A 22,969-nucleotide genomic window follows, 5' to 3' on the forward strand; every position below is an offset into this window, starting at 1 on the left:
AGCATATAACTAGAATAATAACCATGATAGAATTACAACCATCAAGGCCACATAATAACAAATATAAATACTCATGAAATAAAAGAGGGAAATAACTCTTATTAGCATATGAAAAATCCAACCAAGTTAGGGACTTCCATGTACCACCCGACCGTAGATTGAGCTGAAGAAAATCGTTCTTTTAGCCAATCACCCTCGTGCCATATTCCAAGCATAAATGTGGGAATCAAGAGAAAATCTACTAGGGCTTCCCGGAGATCAAACCACCTCCACCCTTAGGATTTACTGCAATCCTGCCAAAACCGGTCGAGGGATTCCTAAGCCCAAACAAGGGTATAAACAGTAAGACTTTATCTCAATCCCACCATTACTAGTTAAGGGATTCCTAGGCCCAAAAAAAAGACATACACTACCAGGAAATCCCGCCAAAACCATTCAAGGGATCACTAGGCCCAAAACAAGCTTAGATGCCTCTGTATTTATTCACCAATGCCTTGAGGAATTTTCCCGTCTCCACCCTCAGGCTTTACCATAATGTGACCATTACTGGTAAAGGCATTCCTAGGTGTTTTGGAATTTTCCTGAGAGAACCTCACTTGGTTCCAAAACCATATGACAATCCAAATCTCAACCGAGTAAAGAACCCCATGACACCATAGCTACTGGGAAATGGCAAGTCAAGGCTGAAACCACTGTCACACCTAGAAAAACCCATGCCAATGACAACAAAAGAACCAAATACACACATGCATGTACCAACCAGCTGGGAAATCACACATGCAACTTATTACCTACAATTATTCTCATTGAAGCTTCATGACCCAACTTTTCCTTGATTATTCCTTTGCTTTCCTTGTTCTTCCTTTGCCTTCCTCTACTTTCTTTCCTAAATTCTAGAGTGCTCCAAGAATTCTCTAAGTGTGCAAGAGTATGAGAGAATAGAGAGAGCTCCAAAACTGAATTGACAAAAGTCTTAACCACTGACAAAAGTCATGAACTGATCCTCAGAGGCCTCTGTATCATTGAGGCCTTCATTTTCTTCACTTTCCTTCATTTTTCCTTTAGTTTCCCTCTCATGCAAATTTGTGACCCTTCACCTTCCTTTTCTCCTATTTTCCTTTATTTTCATAAATAAAATGCAAAATAATGTCTCTTTGCCTTTTCAAATCCTTTTCCAATGCATTTTCCAATTTCCTTAGCCATAATAAATCAAATGAACACCCACTAGGATGTTTTACCCAACATTCAACTTAGAATACGTGTTCTGTGACCTTGGTCTTATTTTTCCTTTATTAATTTTATTACATGAAATTTTAACCTTGGGTTGTTATAGACCCCTCCCCCTTAGGGGAACACCATCCTCGGTGCTCTATGATGCAAATGACCAACAAACAGCTGAAAAACAAAACATATTGCCCATGGAGCGTTATAACCTGACTCGTTGCAGAATTTACATCATACCAATTGTTGAAAACATGAAAACATATCACTTACTAGAGCTTTATAACACATAACAATTATAATATTTACAATAACAACCACATATACACTCATGCATATTTTCATCAACCAACAAATACTCATATATTCTATGGAGCTTTATAACTAACTTAATATAGTATTTACAATAATATACACATATACACGTGCACATTTGCTCAACCAACAAATAAAAGGATACGATGCCCACATTAGTTAGAAATGGAATCCATAGGCTCAACATCCAACCTCACAAGTAGTACCAGGATCTACCTCCTTCCCAATAATTACACAATCCACTTCCAAATTCAAACCTATATCCAATGTCCAGCACTACAATCCTTGTGTTGCTTGTTCTCTCAGGGAACAACTATTGGCTCATTGTTTGATCCGAATAGAAAATTGCATCAACCCATGGTATTCATCCACCCATGTTATTCATCCACCCATGGAATTTACCCATGGTATTGTAAGTGACATCCACCCATGGTATTCATTCACCCGTGGAATTGACCTATGGTTTGTGAAATCCACCCATGGTATTCATTCACCCATGGAATTGACCCGTGGTATTGTGACATCCACCCATGGTATTCATTCACCCATGGAATTGACCCAAGGTATTGTAACTAAAAAATTCTATAAGTAACAAGTCACATTTTGTAAAAAGACAAATTGTCCACCATAATATATCCTTTATAGTTATTATCGGTTTTAATAAAAAGTTTATTTGTGGTTTTATTTACTGTGTGTTCTGTCATTTTCTTTTTAGAATTGAAATTCTTCAGATATTGGGGGCCTCCCCCACAAGATCCATTTCAATCTTTTAGATCTTTAGGGCCTCGCATTGCAATTCTTCAGATATTGGGGGCCTCCCCTGTTGGGCCTTGAAAATGTCATTCATTTCCATTACACTTTCACTATTACATCCATTATATCACCTCCATTTCACTACTATGTCACTACATCTATCCCACTTTCATTATCATTGGGCCACATTTATGTTTTTCAAAACTTTATTAATTCTTAGCATTTTTAAGTGAATTTGTGGATAAATATTTGAAAATAATGTGCATATTCTTATACCTAACAAGTGGGTTGAGATTGTTGATATGTGTAGGTCAAAAGGAGGCTTCTAGAAGACCTTTATGTGGCACCCTAAGGCCAAATTCGAATTTGAGTGGAGAGAATCATGGGATCATGAGGATATGTGTCACATCTCCTAATTGTATTGAAACTCTAAGAAGACATGTGTCTTATCAGTTCCTATTTTGATTAGGACTCTAGAGGTAGAGGGAGAGATTCATGGACTCTCATTAATGAGATGGCTTCTCATCTTTTTGTATAAATAGGAGATCTCTCTCCTTCATTTGTTAGCTTAGCTTTTTAGTTCTTAAGCTTGTAGCTTTTTGGTAGCTCTTTAGCTTGGAGCTTGTAGTCCTTCTTCGATGGCTTTGGAAAGCTTTGTTGTACTTTGTAATTTTTAAGAATTTGAATAAAGCTTTGATGTTCTCAACATGGAAGGAGATGTGAAGTAGATGTCATGGAGCACATTAGAATGTAAGGTAGAGTAGATTTTGTTTTGTAGTTTTCTTTGATTTCATTCAAGTATGTCATTTCATTCAAGTAGTTGTATTTTCTTATTAGATTAGTCTCTCATGCTATATGATGATATTTCCAGAGCCTTTAGCTTAACACCATTTTAGAAGTTAATTGGTGAAATATTGTGATTATAGGTGAGATGATTGGCTTTGCTTTTCATTAGTGTGTAATTAGATAGTTTAGATGTCATTTCTTTCACGCTATATGATGATATTTCCAGAGCCTTTAGCTTAACACCGTTTTAGAAGTTAATTGGCGAAATATTGTGATTATAGGTGAGATGATTGGCTTTGTTTTTCGTTAGCGTGCAATTAGATAGTTTAAATGTCATTTCTTTCATGCTATATGATGATATTTCTGGAGCCTTTAGCTAACACCGTTTTAGAAGTTAATTGGCGAAATATTGTGATTATAGGTGAGATTATTAGCTTTTCTTTTCATTAGTGTGCAATTAGATAGTTTAGATGTCATTTCTTTCATGCTATATGATGATATTTCCGAAGCCTTTAGTTTAACACCATTTTATAAGTTAATTTGCGAAATATTGTGATTATAAGTGAGATAATTGGCTTTGCTTTTAATTTTATTGCTTTCAAGTTTGATAGTTTAGATTTTCCATTCATGCAAGTGTGTTGAACCGGTTGATTGTAGATTTATCTAACTGTGTAATTTATGCTTGACAAAATATTCCAAGAAAGTAGTCTTCCTATTTTCCGATTGATGAATTGGAGCATAGAGAAAACAGTAGATTAGTTTTTCTTTACATGTTCTTGCTTTTTGCTTAGTAGGATACTCATTACATAAGTTCATGTCACATTGATTCTTTTTAGTTCCTTAAGAACGAAATTGGCGATATGTGAAGTTATGAATGGGATTTTATTTGTTTTTCTTTCTTTTCTTAGATATTTTGTCGGCTTAGATTAATCTAATTGTTCAAAGTTTTGATTTGTTTCATTTTCTCTTTTCTTTAGAAACTAGATTTTAACATAAGAAACAAAACCCCCCAAAACAACATAAACTATAAAACAACGAAGTAAGAAAAAAGGTTAACTAAGCACATATGTTGCACCACACTTCATCAGTTTACGATACCCGGATTGATAATTTATGTAAAGCAATTTAGGACACTAAATTGACTAGACATTTTGGTGTCGTTGCCGAGGAAGTGTAATTAGGAGACCTTATTTCTTACATCTAAAAAAATTAATAATTTCTTGAGTATGCTCTCCTCCTGCACTTTGTGTGATCTGAAGGATCAGAAAAAGAATTGTTATGTTAAAAAAAGAGAGAGAGAGAGAGAAGGGGACAAAATAAACTTCATCATTTCATTTGATTCAAAAAAAAAAAATCAAAATATCAAAGAAATCCAACTGCTTTGATAGGTTCAGCTATCCAAGATTGACTGGTTATGGTTTGTAGTGACCCTCAAAACACTGTGTCCTGTTTTAATAAGATTTTGCAAATTAGTTGCGGAATGTAGCCTGATTCCGCAACTAACTGTGAATTCCGCAGCTAATTCCAAGGTTTAGCAGGTTACAGACATCCAATGAAGAAACCGACCACATGGGCATCTCCGGAATTGTCCCGACATGGATCCTATCCTAGTCACCTAGCCCAGATTGATAAAAAATCAGCTTAAGACCTCAGTCAAAGTCCTGTTTTTAGCATATTTACCTTGAAGTCTTTGCTGCCTGAAATTGAAAATTATTAATCATTCTTATAAAATTTCACAATTTCAAAATAAAATAAAATCAATGGCTATCCCCAATTCCAGTTTCCACTGTGGCCTCAATAGAAAATCTGCATTCATGTTTGAGCTTTGGCCTTAAAATAAACCTACAATCTAAACAATTCTCCCATCTTTTTGTAGCTTGAAATATCCTCTATTCTTTGGCCTCAACCTCAAATTTGACAGTTGTATTCTGAGTTGTGAAGAGCAAAAGCAATCAGATCATCACCTTCAAAGATTCTGTCAAACATGCACAAAAATCCGCCGCAAGATTTACTGCAAATAAGCCAATTCTAAGAAATAGCGGTTGAAGAAATAATTTTACTGCAAATAATGTGAAAGATCTATATCAAAGAGGAATTTTACAAACTGCATTTCCTGTTTAGACCGTACAAATGTTGCCCAATATGCATATGGATTAGTTGCAATAAGCTGACAGTTGAATGCTTTGGGCTTGATAGATGTGCCAGAAATTGATTTGGATAGTAGTTTAGCTGAAGCTCTAGACAATGGGTGATACGATTACTTTACAATATGTTGGTTCTGCTATTCATAATAACAACAAATGATTCAAACATATGCAACAGAAGAAATTCATTTCACAGCTGAATGCAACAATTTAGGAAAAACGCAAAACACTAAAAAACGTCAAACTTTAACTGCACGATCTGGCCAAACAGAGACAAATTTGGGAAAAATAAAACATGGGTTTTTTTGGAAATCGAGTCAACTAGATAACTTAGAAATCTTTTTAAGGAATTTGAAGCGGTTTGGGAGATTTTAGCAGTTCTTTGAAGCCCATCTTTGTAGGCCATGAGAGGAAAAAATGAAATTTGAACTAATTAACTGGCAGTTTGATTTAATTCGATTGCTTGGGGAGGGGAATTCCGATTTGGAATAAAAAATGTGCTGACAATAAATCATGATTACATGCCTCTTGTTTTTAATAACTCATCTCACACCTGTTTAGAGATGTAAGCTGATTGAATACGACTCTGTTTAAATGATTGACCCCATTACGTGAACCGGTTCGATACGGCTCTTCGCAGCCAACTGATAGACATGGCATGGAGCTTCTTGGCATTTGATGTAGAGGCCATTCAAAAACTCACTCATATTCTGTATCATGTATATTTCCCGTGAGTTAAACCCAAAACTGCCTCTAATTAAATTGGTCGCCTGGAACTGCCAGAGAGGAAGAAGAAGTATCAAAGTGGAATGAATCCCATGTAGGTAGTTGTGCTGTTTTTTTTTAGAATCATCGCCTTGATATTCCTGGGAGTTGTCTTAAACATGAGCTATGGCTCAGTATATGCATGCCTGAACCAAAAACAGCTAAACTCTATCAAAGGAAATGTAAAAGACCATGGCTATCCCATTCAGCAATTATGAAATTTTTTGAGAAATAGTTTCTTGAGAATTGTCAATTCCAAAACAAGTTCGAGTGTTGCACTAGTTGGTCTACAGAATAATCCTCTATACATACAAAAAATAATAATCAAAACTAATGGTTGGTTGTCTTTTAGCTACGGAATGCAACCTGATTCCGCAGCTAACTGGCAATTCCGCAACCATTTTCATACTTTTGTAGGTTACAGGTGTCAAGAGACAAAACAAGCCACATGGGTAGCTGGAAAAATGCCAGCACATGGATGGTGTCCTATCCATTTGATCCAAGTCGAAGAAAAACACCCCGGTCAAATGGAAGTCAAGGTGTGTGTTATCACTAAATCACCACACTAAGTCGCCGCATGTCAAGAAAAAAAACAATTTTGAATCAATGAAATGAATAAGTTATTTACTTACTTTTCTGAAGGTATTGATTAATTTTGGACTGATGATGAAAAATGAATGGTTAAATTTTTATTCAATATTTTTAGCTACAGATATTGTGCACATTCCGCAACTAAAGTCATTCCGCAGCTAAAACCATTCCGCAACTGAAAAATCTCATTGTTCAAATCAGCCTAACTTTCTCATATGAAATCGGATTTTGATGATTCAAGTGTCATTAGAAAGATCTCAACAAGATCTACACAATGAGAAATCCATCATTAGAGTTTGAAACTAAAAATAATGAAATAAATTGTTGAAAAAAAGCAACATTCAACTTGAAGCACTAATTCCAAAGCAGGTATAAATTATTTTGATTTTTCCTTTTGAGAACTTGTTTCATTAATACAAATTCTTAGTTTTGTGTGTAAATATCATAACTAGAGAGATTGATCACCTCTCTCCTTTGATAATCTTACATTCCATTGCAGAAGAAATATTAGTTTTTTTGCAGGTTCCAGGAGGAAGGACAAATGACTACAAGAGAATGGTGTCTCTCTAAGATAACAATTTGTTTCATAAGAGGATGATCAGCAACAAAGAGGAAATATGTTGATGCAAAATCAGATCCAAACACTTGAAAAAATTTCAGATATTATTGTCTCCATCACATCCATACCTCATAATAAACCATTCACTTCATTTCACTTCATATTTTCCATTTACATTCACATACACTTTCAATCTCTTTTTTTCCATTCATAACTCACAAATAAAAACAAGAGGCTCATTCACATGCTTATTTCCCATTGCCATTTCTGCTCTCCATTGCCATCTTCCATTTTCATCTTCCCTTTCCTATCATTTTCATTTCGCAAATAAGCCCTGCTTCAATGAAAATTATTGAGTTCATAGTCCTTTGAGTATAAGTTCTTTGTTGACACCTTGAGGCTTGCATGCCTTAATGGCAAGTCCTCATGCTGACAAACAATGGGAATACATTAATGTCCCTTGTTCATCAGATCTTCTAGGTGACTCGACATCAACAAAACTATTTGTACCTAGCAAGATGTGTTTGGGCATCTTGACTCTCATTGTCATCAATGGTGAGAGTTCTCGTGTTGACTAGTGGCATCCATTAATGGCCACTAAGTCAACAATTTCCTGCTATGTTCGACATCAGAACATCTTTTCACATAATATGAATTGTGCCAATGAGTTTTGAAGACATGAAGACTATTATTTTCAGCATTTTGGAGCAGATTCAACAAGTTTTAGTAGAAGAAATAAAAAGTCATCTTAACTCTTTATCCATGACTCTTCTTGTTCAGCCACTTGAAGAAAAATATGATCAGAATTTTGCAGCCACCACACATACAACTCATCCATTCGAAAGGGTAAGTTAAGGTCATTTTCTAACTTTTGACCATAGAATTCCATAAAAAGTTAGAACGATAATTGTTGGAAAAACATTTCTCTTCCTCATTTCATAAAATTTCCAATACCATTAGTTGTTGGGGGGGGGGGGGAATACATTCATATTCATATCTTGCCATGTCCATATCATATTCAGGAGCCCACATACTTCCAAAATATATTAACTATTACATTGTTATTATGAACACACAATGGCTTTTCAAAAGTGCTTAAAGAATAAATTGGATACAAACACAATCATGGTTGTCACACAAGAACTAACCATCATGCAATCCAATAAAGATATACTTTGCAACAATAATCAAAATATCATTATGCAAAGTCCAAAGATCAAAATAGAATGCAACAACAAAATATGGTTGTTACACAAAAACCAACCATGTTGCAATTCAAGAAAAACACTTTGCGGAAATATGAAGTTATCAAATGATATCATGCAAAGTTAAGCCAAAGCTCAAGGGTCAAAAGAATTAATGTAATATATATTGCATGAGGACATGCAATAGCTTCAGTTGGGGGGTATGTTGGGTCTTGAAAATGTCATTCATTTCCATTACACTTTCACTATTACGTCCATTATATCACCTCCATTTCACTACTATGTCACTACATTCATCCCACTTTCATTATCATTGGGCTACATTTATGTTTTTCCAAACTTTATTAATTCTTAGCATTTTTAAGTGAATTTGTGGTTAAATATTTGAAAATAATGTGCATATGCTTATACTTAACAAGTGGGTTGAGATTGTTGACATGTGTAGGTCAAACAGAGGCTTCTAGAAGACCTTTATGTGGCACTATAAGGCCAAATTCGAATTTGAGTGGAGATAATCATGGGATCATAAAGGTATGTGTCACATCTCCTGATTGTATTGAAACTCTAAGAAGACATGTGTCTTATCAGTTCCTATTTTTATTAGGACTCTAGAGGTAGAGGGAGAGATTCATGGACTCTCATTAATGAGATGGTTTCTCAGCTTTTTGTATAAATAGGAGATCTCTCTCCTTCATTTGTTAGCTTAGCTTTTTAGTTCTTAAGCTTGTAGTTTTTTGGTAGCTCTTTAGCTTAGAGCTTGTAGTCCTTCTTTGATAGCTTTGGAAAGCTTTAGAGAACTTTGTTGTACTTTGTAATTTTGAATAATTTGAATAAAGTTTTAATGTTCTCAACATGGAAGGAGATGTGAAGTAGATGTCATGGAGCACATTAGAATGTAAGGTAGAGTAGATTTTGTTTTGTAGTTTTGCTTTGATTTCATTCAAGTATGTCATTTGATTGCTTTCAAGTTTGATAGATTAGAGTTTCCATTCATGCAATTTTAATTCATGCAAGTGTGTTCAACTAGTTGTAGATTAGGTTTCTTTACATGTTTCTTGTATTTGCTTATTAGATTAGTCTCTCATGCTATATGATGATATTTCCGGAGCCTTTAGCTTAACACCATTTTAGAAGTTAATTGGCGAAATATTGTGATTATAGGTGAGATGATTGGCTTTTCTTTTCATTAGTGTGCAATTATATAATTTAGATGTCATTTATTTCATGCTATATGATGATATTTCCGAAGCCTTTAGCTTAACACCATTTTAGAAGTTAATTGGCGAAATATTGTGATTACAGGTGAGATGATTGGATTTGCTTTTCATTAGCGTGCAATTATATAGTTTAGATGTCATTTCTTTCATGCTATATGATGATATTTCTAGAGCCTTTAGCTTAACACTATTTTAGAAGTTAATTGGCAAAATATTGTGATTATATGTGAGATGATTGGCTTTGCTTTTTATTAGTGTGCAATTAGATAGTTTAGTATGGTAGCTGAACCTAATAAGACAACAATTACAACCCAAGAAGTTATAAGTACCTGTCCATGAACTTGAAACCCCCCTATTTGCCAATAAAAATGTTGACTCGCCTCCACACTAGATATCTCATAGATATGATTCAGTGTGCTAATAGGAGATCGTACGATATGCATATCCATATTACCCCCTTGTAAAGATGAACTTAAAGAAGAAAATAAATTATTTTTGTCAAATGAGAGATTCCTCAGTTATTTCACTCTCATCATAATTTTTGATGTCACGAGATAATAAAAAGGGTATTCCATTAAGAATATTTTTCAATTTGGAGCAGCCGACCAAATCAATAAATGAAATTCCCTCTTACGAGATCTTGGATGGAATAGCAGCCAACTCAGTAAATCCTCAGGTCCTCCACCCCCGTCATTTCTTTCATGCTATATGATGATATTTCCGGAGCCTTTAGTTTAACATCGTTTTAGAAGTTAATTTGCGAAATATTGTGATTCTAGGTGAAATAATTGGCTTTAATTTTCATTTTATTACTTTCAAGTTTGATAGTTTAGATTTTCCATTCATGCAATTTTAATTCATGCAAGTGTGTTCAACCAGTTGATTGTAGATTTATCTAACTGTGTAATTTATGCATGACAAAATATTCCAAGAAAGTAGTCTTCCTATTTTCCGATTGGTGAATTGGAGCATAGAGAACATAGTAGATTAGTTTTTCTTTACATGTTCTTGCTTTTTGCTTAGTAAGATACTCATTACATAAGTTCATGTCTCATTAAGTCTTTTTAGTTCCTTAAGAACGAAATTGGCGATATGTGAAGTTATGAATGCGATTTGATTTGTTTTCTCTCTTTCTTTTCTTAGATATTTTGTTGGCTTAGATTAATCTAACTGTTCAATGTTTTGATTTGTTTCATTTTCTCTTTTCTTTAGAAACTAGATTCTAACATAAGAAACAAAACCCCCAAAAACAACATAAACTATAAAACAACGAAGTAAAAAAAAAGGTTAACTAGGCACATATGGTGCACCACACTTCATCAGTTTACAATACCCGGATTGATAATTTATGTAGAGAAATTTAGGACACTAAATTGACTAGACATCCCCCACAAGATCCATTTCAAACTTTTATATCTTGGGGGCCTCCCCCCAAAATCCGGATCATTGTTCCAAGGCACACTCCCAATGTGGTTCTTATTCCATCTATAAATAATAATGACAAAAAAATCCATACCCAAACCTTCCCTTATCTTCTACACAGTCCCTCGAGCAATCCCGTCAACCACTTCCTTGCATTCACTCACCTTCAAATTTCCACTAGCATCCCCTTCTCAGCTACACAATCTCTTGGGTGATCCATCCCTTGACAAGGTTTCCTTGAATTGGAAGGTCTAAAAACAAAAGCATATCCCTACCTCAAAACTATCATACTAGTCATATCATGTTCATGGAAATCAGTGGACACTATTGGGTACAAGTGTTCCACAATGGCCCTGCTTCAAGATGATTTTTACCAGCATATTGTTTCATGTTCCAATTCCTTTTGTTGTTGTTGTTAATTCTTGCAATCAGTTTCAACCACCCAAACCGAGCATTTCCCATGCTTTCCTGTACCAAGCAAACAATTTACATTAGACTAAAAAGGAATTCAAATAAATTAAATCACACCTCATTGGTGGCTCGTCAACAAGGCACACTTGGAATTATGTTTGCTTCCTGTCACTGGAAAATCAAATTAGACCTTTAATCAAATCATCATGTGCAAACATATCAGATCTCGTTAGCCAAAAAAGCAACCATCGTAAATCAAAATCATAGATCACATGTAACCATCATAAATTTGAACCATAGATCACATGCATAATTAAAACTCAAATAAAATATGATACTTATCTTTCAATAAGTTATTGTCTTCTACCTTTGTTCTTTTTCCTTTCTGTACACACACCGGATCCATTGCCACACCTCGCAAGCACCCAATGCCTTCTCTTCAACCGCATACGCATACAACTAGTGTACATCACACACATACACCCACACATGGTATGCCACACAACACATACACCTACACTTGACATACAACACAACACATACTCCTTCACCTGTTGTACAACACAACAAATAAACCTACATCCAGTGTAAAACACAACATGTACATCCACACCTAGTGTACAACACAATATATATACATACACAAAATACAACACAACGAATACACGTGATGATACAACAACTTCGCAATACCTGTAAAGCAGTAGTAGATATACACAACAGAGCATGTACACAATACCACATATACAACATGTACATAGTACCACCAATGCATAGTACCACATGCACAATGTGTACACAACACCACATTTACACGACATCACGTTCACAACGTGTACACAACACCACATATACACAACACCACTTGCATAATGTATACACAACACCACATGTACACAACACCACCTACGCAACATGTACACAACACCACCTACACAATGTGTACACAACACCAAATGCATGCAACACTGCATGTACCACATGTACATAGCACCACATGCACACATGTACAACATGTGCACCACACCATATGTACACAACACCGTATATACAACATGCAAACCGCACCATTTGTACACAACACTGCACATACAACATGCACACAACACTATATGTACATAGTATCACTTATGCAACATGCACACAACATGATATGTACATAGTACCGCATATGCAACATGCACACAACACCATATGTACACAGTACCACATATGGAACACATACACAACATCATATGTACACAATACCACATATGCAACATGCACAGAACACTATATATGCAACATGCCACAATATCATATGTACACAATACTGCATATGCAACATGCACACAACACTATATATCCAACATACACACAACCGCATATGTACACAATAATGCATGCAACATGTACACAACATCGCATGTAGAACATGCACACAGTACCACATGTACACAACAACGCATGTATAACATGTACACAATACCATATATACAAAACACCATATGTACAACATGTACTCTGCACCTCATGTATACAACATTGCATATACAACATGTACGTAACACCATTTATCCACAACACCACACATACGACACGTACACAATGCCATCTGTGCATAGCATCGCCTATATGACATGTACACAACACCCTAGGTACAACATATACACAACAATAGGATTGCACATACAGAGACCACATTGTCTCTACCAAGCAACCTTGCTTCTATTTTCATTCCACTATCCAATCTTGTCTCAACATGCCATAGATCGCATTGCTTTTATTCAGCTGATGTATCCCTTAGCATTACCTACCATAGCATAAACATAGACATAATATAATCACATATGTAAATTCATATCCACATGCTATTGACCTCATAGATCTATCACGCTACTCTACCCACTTGATTCCTCATAAGACCAGGAACCTCTTCACGCCAATCACCTGCATAAGTAATCATTCTTCCACAAGAATGATCCATGATGATCATGTCAGACAATGACATACACACACACATATATACATATGAAAATTAGCATAAGGAAATCATGATCCCTCATGACCCTGCCTGAAAATGACATTTATATATACATATATAAACACCAACATAATCATGATCATAACATAATTACTAGATATATTAAGATATAGGTTAATAGAACTTCATTTATCCATGCACAACATGCACAACATTAAAAACAATAGTTTCCAACTTCGCCAAGTCATCTGATGCCTCACATCCATCCACTTTATCTTTCGTGTTACCTTTCTCATGATTGTCCTGCCATTGTCCATTTATCCTGATGGATCCAACCAATCTAACTGGTTGTCATATTCTTCGTTTCAACTTCCCTTTATATATGCATCATGATTCATCTAGGTCTTTACATTACCTGCTAGGTTTCATTCAACTCTTCCAGAGCTCCATCAAATTTCCACTTCCCCAACCAATTCCCAAGACCCTTAAAACATAAAAGGAAAGAATAAGAAATAAACAAGAATAAAACCATGAAACCAATAACAATATGACACCACAAACAAAGTGGCATGGCCATGCACTAGACACAAACAAAATTGCAAAGTAAACACGAAGAAATAAAAAAAGACCAAAAGAAAAAAACTAGCAACAAACATCATGACTCAATCCCCATGGGTTCCTAATGCCTTTGAGGGAAAGCTCAACCTGAGCCTCCTTATAGATTTCATGGCAATCTTTTTTTTCCATGCAATGCCTACCTCATACTGCTATAAACACATAATTGTTAGTGCAGAAATAAACATAAAAACATACCGATTACCTTACCTTGTTGTAACTAGAATGTTGACCTGTAACTGAACATGTACATATATCATCTCTCAAGGGACTCCAATTCCTTGACGAATCCATCCATAACTGAAAACCAGATTTTATACCAATTAAATATATGTTCATGAATATAACATATATCCACATAATTTTAGCTAAAATCAAGGTTAAGAAGACTTCCTGTATTCATGCCAAGCACTCATTTGTTTGGCATTGTGGTTGCGAAACATAGCCTAAGGAATTCTCACCTAATTCCTTTCTTTTACCTTTTCTCCTTGCTGCAATTGAATCTTATTATGTGTTATCATATCACCCAACTGTTAATTATATAAACAAATCAGTTGTTACCTTGTCACGCTAATGCCAAGAATGTTTCCCTGCAACTGGTCACACATGTCAGTTTCTTGTTCCAAAGATCAAGACATCGGGTCTATTAATTTGAAATCAATGTTTACCAATGCTAACGACCATGTCATAACCAATAGTTAACTCACATTCATAGTCATAATACTACAACTAGCACTCTCTTACACTCAAGTACATATCAGTTGTCTCAACACATAATATGTTAGTACAACCGTCTTAAAACAAGATCATTCCTTCATGAAATATTATAGACACATACTCACATCATGCACTTAATCAAACATTCAGACAAATTGTAAACATACCATGTTAGATAAACAAAATAGGTGACATAATCAAACTCATACCTCAATGCATCTCAAGGGAGGCTATGACATCTGCACAAGTCAGTCCATATTAGTACGACAAAATATCAAAGGTATATCGAATCATACCTGAATACCATAACCATGACCATCTAGAAAGGCCAATCTAGATTAGCATGATACATAATAACATCAATATCTTTAATGCAATACCCATAATCATCATACATATGACCGCAAAGCATATAATGACAAGTTAACTACCATGCGTGACTATCCAACACATATGCATATGACTACATTGATAAACTAGCATCTATCATGCATGAACCCAGTACAACAATAAACTGATATGCATGATTATAGCCATAATTAATTTAAAAACCATTAACCAGCATACCTTCCTGCCCAAACATACAAACCTATAAGAAAATCTTCTCTTACCCCATGGTCCAATCTTGCAAGCTCAGTCTAATAATATGCATCTCCTACTCTATCTTGGATAACATATTAGCATCATAACATACCAACAACATCATGACGGCATAAAATTCATAAAATAACTATCAAAATGCATGCATAACAATCACATAGCAAACTAACATGCATGCATGACAAGCACATTTTTCCCATCTAGTCCAAGTGTTTGAAGGATGGTTTGATACCACCCTGTAACCACCCCCTCCCATATCTACCCAGTTTCACTGACCTGGTAGGTTGAACATGACTTGAAAATCTACTATGGCATGACCTGACCTCCTAGGTTCCTTTGATGAAGTGGGGTCAACTGTGGAAGACACACTAACATCTAATGACATCTTATAGGGGCTATCGGTTACTCAGAGTCTGAGTAAGCACCCGAGGTGGCCAAAACCTGAGCTCAACACCCTTTTTACTCACATGGACTCCTAGATGCAAGTATAACATTGCATCCATGCAACTGTAGGCCTCTAGTATCATTCATTAGCTTGCAAGGTAGTGACTGTAATCCCAAATTCTCGGTTATGATCCTGTGACCTTGGAATCTGAGCCACCTTTTCAAGGCTAGTCTCTAGACCACTACCAAAAACTTGATGATACTTTCTAGAAAAATAAATAACATCAAGACAAATATATTAATACAAAAATTGCTAAAAAACTTGACCTAACCAGGCCTAACCATGATAGTCATTTCGTCAAACACATGACGAACATGCAATCTACAATTCATGAATGCATATATGAACATAGGGGTCTAAAAATTATTTGATATTCATCAATAAGTTCTAGTGCCCTATCATAATAGTTGCAATAACATCTTTTATCTCATGCATTCATTAGCCATTCATCAACAAATCAAACATATAGAGAGCCCTAGCTAGAACCTGTTATGAAACCATGCTTATAACCAACATATAAGCATAATAATAACCATGATAGAACAAACATCAAATCCACATAATAACAAGTATAAATAGTCATTAAATACAAGAGGAAAAGAGTTTTTATTAACATATGCAAAATCCAACCAAGTCAAGGACTTCCACATACCACCCTACCATAGATTGAGGTTATGCAAATCATTCTTTCATCCAATCATCCTCGTGCCATATTGCAGGCATGAATGTAGGACTCAAGACCAGATCTACAAGGGATTCCCAAATATCAAACCACCTCCACCCTCATGCTTTACTGCAATCCTGCCAAAATCGGTCAAGGTATTCCTAGGCCCAAACAAGGGTATAAACAACCATGCTTTACAACAATCCCACCATTACCAGTCAAGGGATTCCTAGGCCCAAGCAAAAAACATACATTGCTAGGATTTACTACAATCCCACTTAAACCGGTGAATGGATCACTAGGCCCAAAACAAGCTTGGATGCCTCTGATTTCTACACTAATACATTGAGGAATTTTCCCATCTCTACCCACAAGATTTACTGAAATCCCTCCATTACTGGTCAAGGGATTCCTAGACCCCTGGGAATTTTCCTGAGACCACCTCACCTAGTTCCAAAACCATCCAACAATTCAAAGCTCAACCAAGTAAAGAACTCCATCACACCATGGCTATCTAGAAATGGAAATGCAAGCTTGAAACCATTTTCACACCTAACAAAAACCATGCCAATGACAATAAAAGAACCAAATACACATTCATGTACCATGCATGCATCAATTAGCTAGGAAATCACACATGCAACCTATTACCTGCAATTATTCCTGTTGAATTTGCTCGACCCAAAATTTCCTTTCTTGTTCCTTTGCTTTCATTTTCCTTCCTTTGCCTTCCTTTTCTTTCTTTCTCAAATGCTAGAGTGCTCCAAGAATGATCTAAGTGTGCAAGAGTATGAGAGAATAGATAGAGCTCCAAAAATGAACTGAAAAAAGTCTCAACCTTTGAAAAAAGCCATAAACTGATCCTCATAAGACTTTTTATTATTGAGTCCTCTATTTTCTTCTTTTTTCCTTAAATTTCCCTCTTAGGCAAATTTGTGACCCTTCACATTACTTTTCTCCTATTTTCCTTTATTTTCATAAATGAAATTCCAATTAATACATCTTTGCCTTTTCAAATCCTTTTCCAATTTCCTTTACCATAATAAACCAAATGAACACCCACTATGATGTTTTGTCCAACATTCATCTTGGAATATGTGTCCTGTGACCTTGGCCTTATTTTACCTTTATTAACTTTATTACATGAAATTTTAACTTGAGGTTGTTACAAACCCCTCCCCCTTAGGGGAACATCATCCTCGGTGTTCAATGACACCTATGACTAGAAAACCATTGAAAAAAAACATAATGCCTATGGAGTTTTATAACACAGCTCATTGTAGTATTTACATCATACCAACTGCTGAAAACATGACAACATACCGCTTAATGGATATTTATAATAAAACTCATTACAATATTTACAATAACAACCACATATACACTCATGCACATTCTCTTCAACCAAAAAATAATCATATTGTCTATAGAGCTTTATAACCATAGCTCGATAATGTATTTAATATAATATACACATATACATATGCGCATTTTCTCAGCCAACAAATAAAAGGATACAATGCTTGCATCATTCAGCAAGGGAATCCAGAGGCTCAACCTCTACCATCACAAGTAGTACCAAGATTCACCTCCTTCATAGGAAGTCCATAATCCACTACCAAAGTCGAACTTGTATCCAATGTCCAGCGCTATGATCCTTGCGCTACTTGTTCTCTCAGTGAACATCTACCTACTCATTATTCCAAGGCACAGTCCCAATGTGCTTCAGATTCCATTTGGTGATGCTAATGACCAAAAACAAATCCATACTCGTCCTTCCCTTCTCTACTACAGAGTCCCTTGGGCAATCCGGTCACCCCCTTCCATTCACTCAGTCACCTTCCAAGTTCTACTAGCATCCCCTTCTCTACTACATAGTCCCTCGAGCGATCCATTCCTTGGAAAGGTCTCCTCACATCAGAATGTCCAAAAAACAAGGCATATGCCTACGTCAAAACTATCAACTCGGTTATAGCATGCTCATGGAAATCAATGGACATTATTGGGTACCAATGTCCCACAATGGCCCTACTCTTGAATGCTTGTTACCAGTATATTGTTGCCCGTTCCAATTTATTTTATTGTTTTTGCTAATTCTTGCAATCAGTTTCAACCACCCAAACAAGGAATTTACCATGCTTTCTTGTACAAAGAACACAATTTCCATTAGACTAAAAAGGAATTGAAATAAATTGAAATCATACCTTATTGTTGGCCTGTCAACAAGGTACATTTGCAATTCTAGTTACTTCATGTCACTTACAATTCAAATTAGCTCTTTGATCAAATCATCATGTATAAACATATCACATTCGGTTAACTCAAAACTCAACCATCGTAAATCAAAATCATAGATAACATGTAACCATCATAAATCATAACCATAGATCACATGCATAATTAAAACTGAACTAAAATATTGATACTTATCTTTCAATCAATTATTTTCTTCTACCTTTGTTCTTTGTCCTTTCCGTACACACACTGGACCCATTGCCACACTCGACAAGCACCCAATGCCTTCTTTTCAACCGCATACACATAGACCTAGTGTACATCACACACATAAACCCACACATGGTATTACACACAACACATACACCTACACCCAACATACAGCACAACACATACTCCTACAGCCAGTGTACAACACAACACATACACCTACACCTGGTGTACAACACATCACACACACCTACACTTGGTGTACAACACAACAGATACACCCACACCCAGTGTATAACACAATACATATATATACATAGAGTACAACAAAATGAATACATGTCACGATATAACAACTACACAATACCCGCAAGGTAGTAGTACATATACACAACACAACATGTACAACATGTACACAATACGACATGTACAACAGTACCACATGTAAAACATGTACATAGTACCACTTGTACATAGCACTACCAACACAACTGTACATAACACATGTATGTGGCACCACCTACACAACGTGTACACAACACCACATGTACACAACACCACTTGCACGAGGTGTACACATCACCACATGTACACAACACCACCTGAACAACGTGTACATAACACCACCTGCACAACATGTACACAACACCACCTGCACAACGTGTACACAAAACCATATGTACGCAACACCACCTGCACAACATGTACACAACACCACCTGCACAATGTGTACACAAAACCATATTTACGTAGCACCACCTGTACAACATGTACACAACACCACATGCATGCAACACTGCATGTACCACATGTACATAGCACCACATGCACACATCATCACATGTACAACATGCACACCGCACCATATGTACACAACAACACATATACAACATGCACACTACACCATATGTACATAACTCTACGCATACAACATGTACACAACACCACATGTATGCAACACTGCATGTAACACATGTAGATAGCACCACATGCTCACATCATCACATGTACAACATGCACACCGCACCATATGTACACAACAACACATATACAACATGCACACCGCACCATATGTACATAAAACCGCACATACAACATACACAAAACACTATATTCACACAATACCGCATATGCAACATGCACACATCACCATATGTACACAATACAACATATGAAACATGCACATAATACCACATATGCAACAGGCATAAAACACCATATGTACACAATACCGCATATGCAACACGCACACAACACTATATATGCAACATGCACACAACACCATATGTACACAATACCGCATATGTAGCACACACACAACATTATGTGTGCAACATGCACACAACCCCATATGTACATAATATTGCATATGCAACATGTACACAAAACCGCATGTAGAACATCCACACAATACCACGTGTACAAGTTGTACATAAAACTACATGTACACAACACCGCATCTACAACATGTATACAACACCATATATACATAACATTGTATATACAATGTGTACACTACACCTCATGTAAAAAACACCGCATATACAAGATGTATGGAAACCCATCTATACATAACATCACACAATGACATGTACACAACGCCATTTGTACATAGCACCGCCTATAAGACATGTACACAACACCCTAGGTACAATATGAACAACATATACACAATAGTAGTACTACACATCCATATACCACACTATCTCTATCAAGCAACCTTTCTTCTAGTCTCTTTCCACTCTCCATGCTTGTCTTAGCATGCCACAAATCACATTGCTTTCATTCAGATGATGTATCTCTCAGCATTACCTTCCACAGCATAAACATAGACATAATATAATCACATAATATCAATTCATATCCACATTCTACTGACCTCATAGAACTTCCAGGCTACTCTTCCCACTTCATTCCTGATAACACTAGGAACCTCTTCAAACCATTCACCTTCATAAGCAATCATTCCTCCACAATAATGATCCATGACGATCCTATCAGACAATGAGATACATACATACATATATACATATAAACATTAGCATAAGGAAATCATGATCCCTGACGACCTTGTTAGGCAATGACATTCAGAGACACACACACACATATATACAAACACCAACATAATCATGATCACAAAATAATTACCAGATATCATAAGATTTAGGTTAAGAGAACTTCCTTTATCCATACACAACACGCACAATCTAACATACTCATCCCGTATCTACCCAAGTAACCGGCCAACCACGGTAAATATGTGATGAGAGGCCACTATAATGAGATTCAACCTCCTAGATGACCTTAAGGAAGTGGAATCGACGAAACATCCCACAAAGACCCTCCACATTAGGAACAGGACTCCCAGGAGCCAACCCAACCACTTAGGTACCCAGCTCTTAAGACCAAATGAGATTTTAGACCACTAAACCCTCAAACTCTCCCTTGATATAGGAAAACATGCATCAAGGAGGCTCCAGACACTCCCACAACAATGGTATGCATGTGTCCAGGGACTTTTCTGCCCAATTTTGTGCCTGCGTCTTTGGGATTTGAACCACTTTTTCAGGCCAAGAGCCCAATTCACTTCCTAGAACTCAATGACACTTTCATAAATTAATTTACACAACATAGCAACGATGAATTTGCAAAAAAAAGGACAAGGTCTAGACTGGACCCCCACTAGCCATGGCAGGCATTTCGTCAAAGATGTCACAAATATGTAACCTGCGGGTGTAAACAACATATCTAAGCATAGGGGTCTCATACTTATCTGATAATTGCTAAGAAGAATTTTTCCCTTATATCATTAGCTGCATTATCATCTATTAGCTCATAGATATAATATTCATTCATTTACACATCAAAACATGAGGAGAGACATAAATCACCACTGCCATAAAACATGCTTATAACCAGCATACTAACAACAAAAATATCAAGGATACATCAACCATAAAATCCACATATGCACCAGTACATTTACGCATAAGATGTCAAGGAAAGAACCTCTTATTAATGAATGAAAAGCCAACCCGGGATGGGATTACCACGTTGCACCCTACCATAGAATGGTTGAGCCAATTCTCTCTTCAACCATTCACCCTCATGCCATATTCCAAGCATGAATGTGGGACTCAAACAAAAATAACTAATCAGGGAATCTCGAGTCTAAACCACCTCAACCTCATCAATAGAAGCCAAGTTTTAACACAATCCACACCTAATCACTAGGCCAAAACAATAAACATGTAATAACAGGATTTACCATGATTTCCACCAGATCACTAGGCCAAAACAAGCATGGATGACACCATATTTCTCCACCTAAAACATGCGAATTTTCCTGTCTCCTAGTCTCTCAGGCTTTACCATAATCTGCAGTCTGATCGAGGGATCACTAGGACCTAAACCGAGACTCCACCCTCTAGAAACATGAGAACCCCATCACACCATGGTTATTCGAAAATGACAAGGCTAGGCTGAAAAACATTGTCACACCTAGAAAGACCCATGCCATAACAACACAGAACCACATGCAATACCATGCATTTTGAATCTAGCAAGGAAAAAACACATGCAAATCGATACTTGCAAAGAATCATGCTATAACTGCTTGATCTTGCTCTTCCTCGCTTGCTCCTTCTTTCCTCTTGCCTTCTTTTCCTTTCTTAATCCAATGCCAAAGTGCTCCAAGCAAACTCTGTTTCCAAGAGTGAGGAGAGAGAGAACAATGAGAGAGCTCCAAAAATGAATTGACAAAAGGTTACAAACTGGTCTTCAGAAGCCTTTTTATTAATGTGGCCTCTATTTTCTTCATTTTCCATTATTTTCCTCCTCACATGCAACCTATAACCTTTCACCTCCCTTTTGTCCTGATTTCCATTATTTTCATAAATAAATTTGCCAAAAATGCCATTTTTCCTTTTCAAAGCCTTAGCCATTTCCTTTGCCAAATTCCTTAGCCATAATAACCGAAATTAACACCAACTAGGATTTTTTTTCCCGACATTCAGATTGGAATAAGTGTCCCATCAACCGCAGTTATTATTTTTCCTTTATTAACATTTATTGCATGGAATTTTTCACTAGGGCTATTACAGAACCCTCCCCCTTGGGGGACACCATCCT

Source organism: Pinus tabuliformis, chromosome Q, assembly GCF_031772625.1.
Source record: "Pinus tabuliformis cultivar Carrire ecotype Pingquan chromosome Q, CPIR1, whole genome shotgun sequence".
NCBI lineage: Eukaryota > Viridiplantae > Streptophyta > Pinopsida > Pinales > Pinaceae > Pinus > Pinus tabuliformis.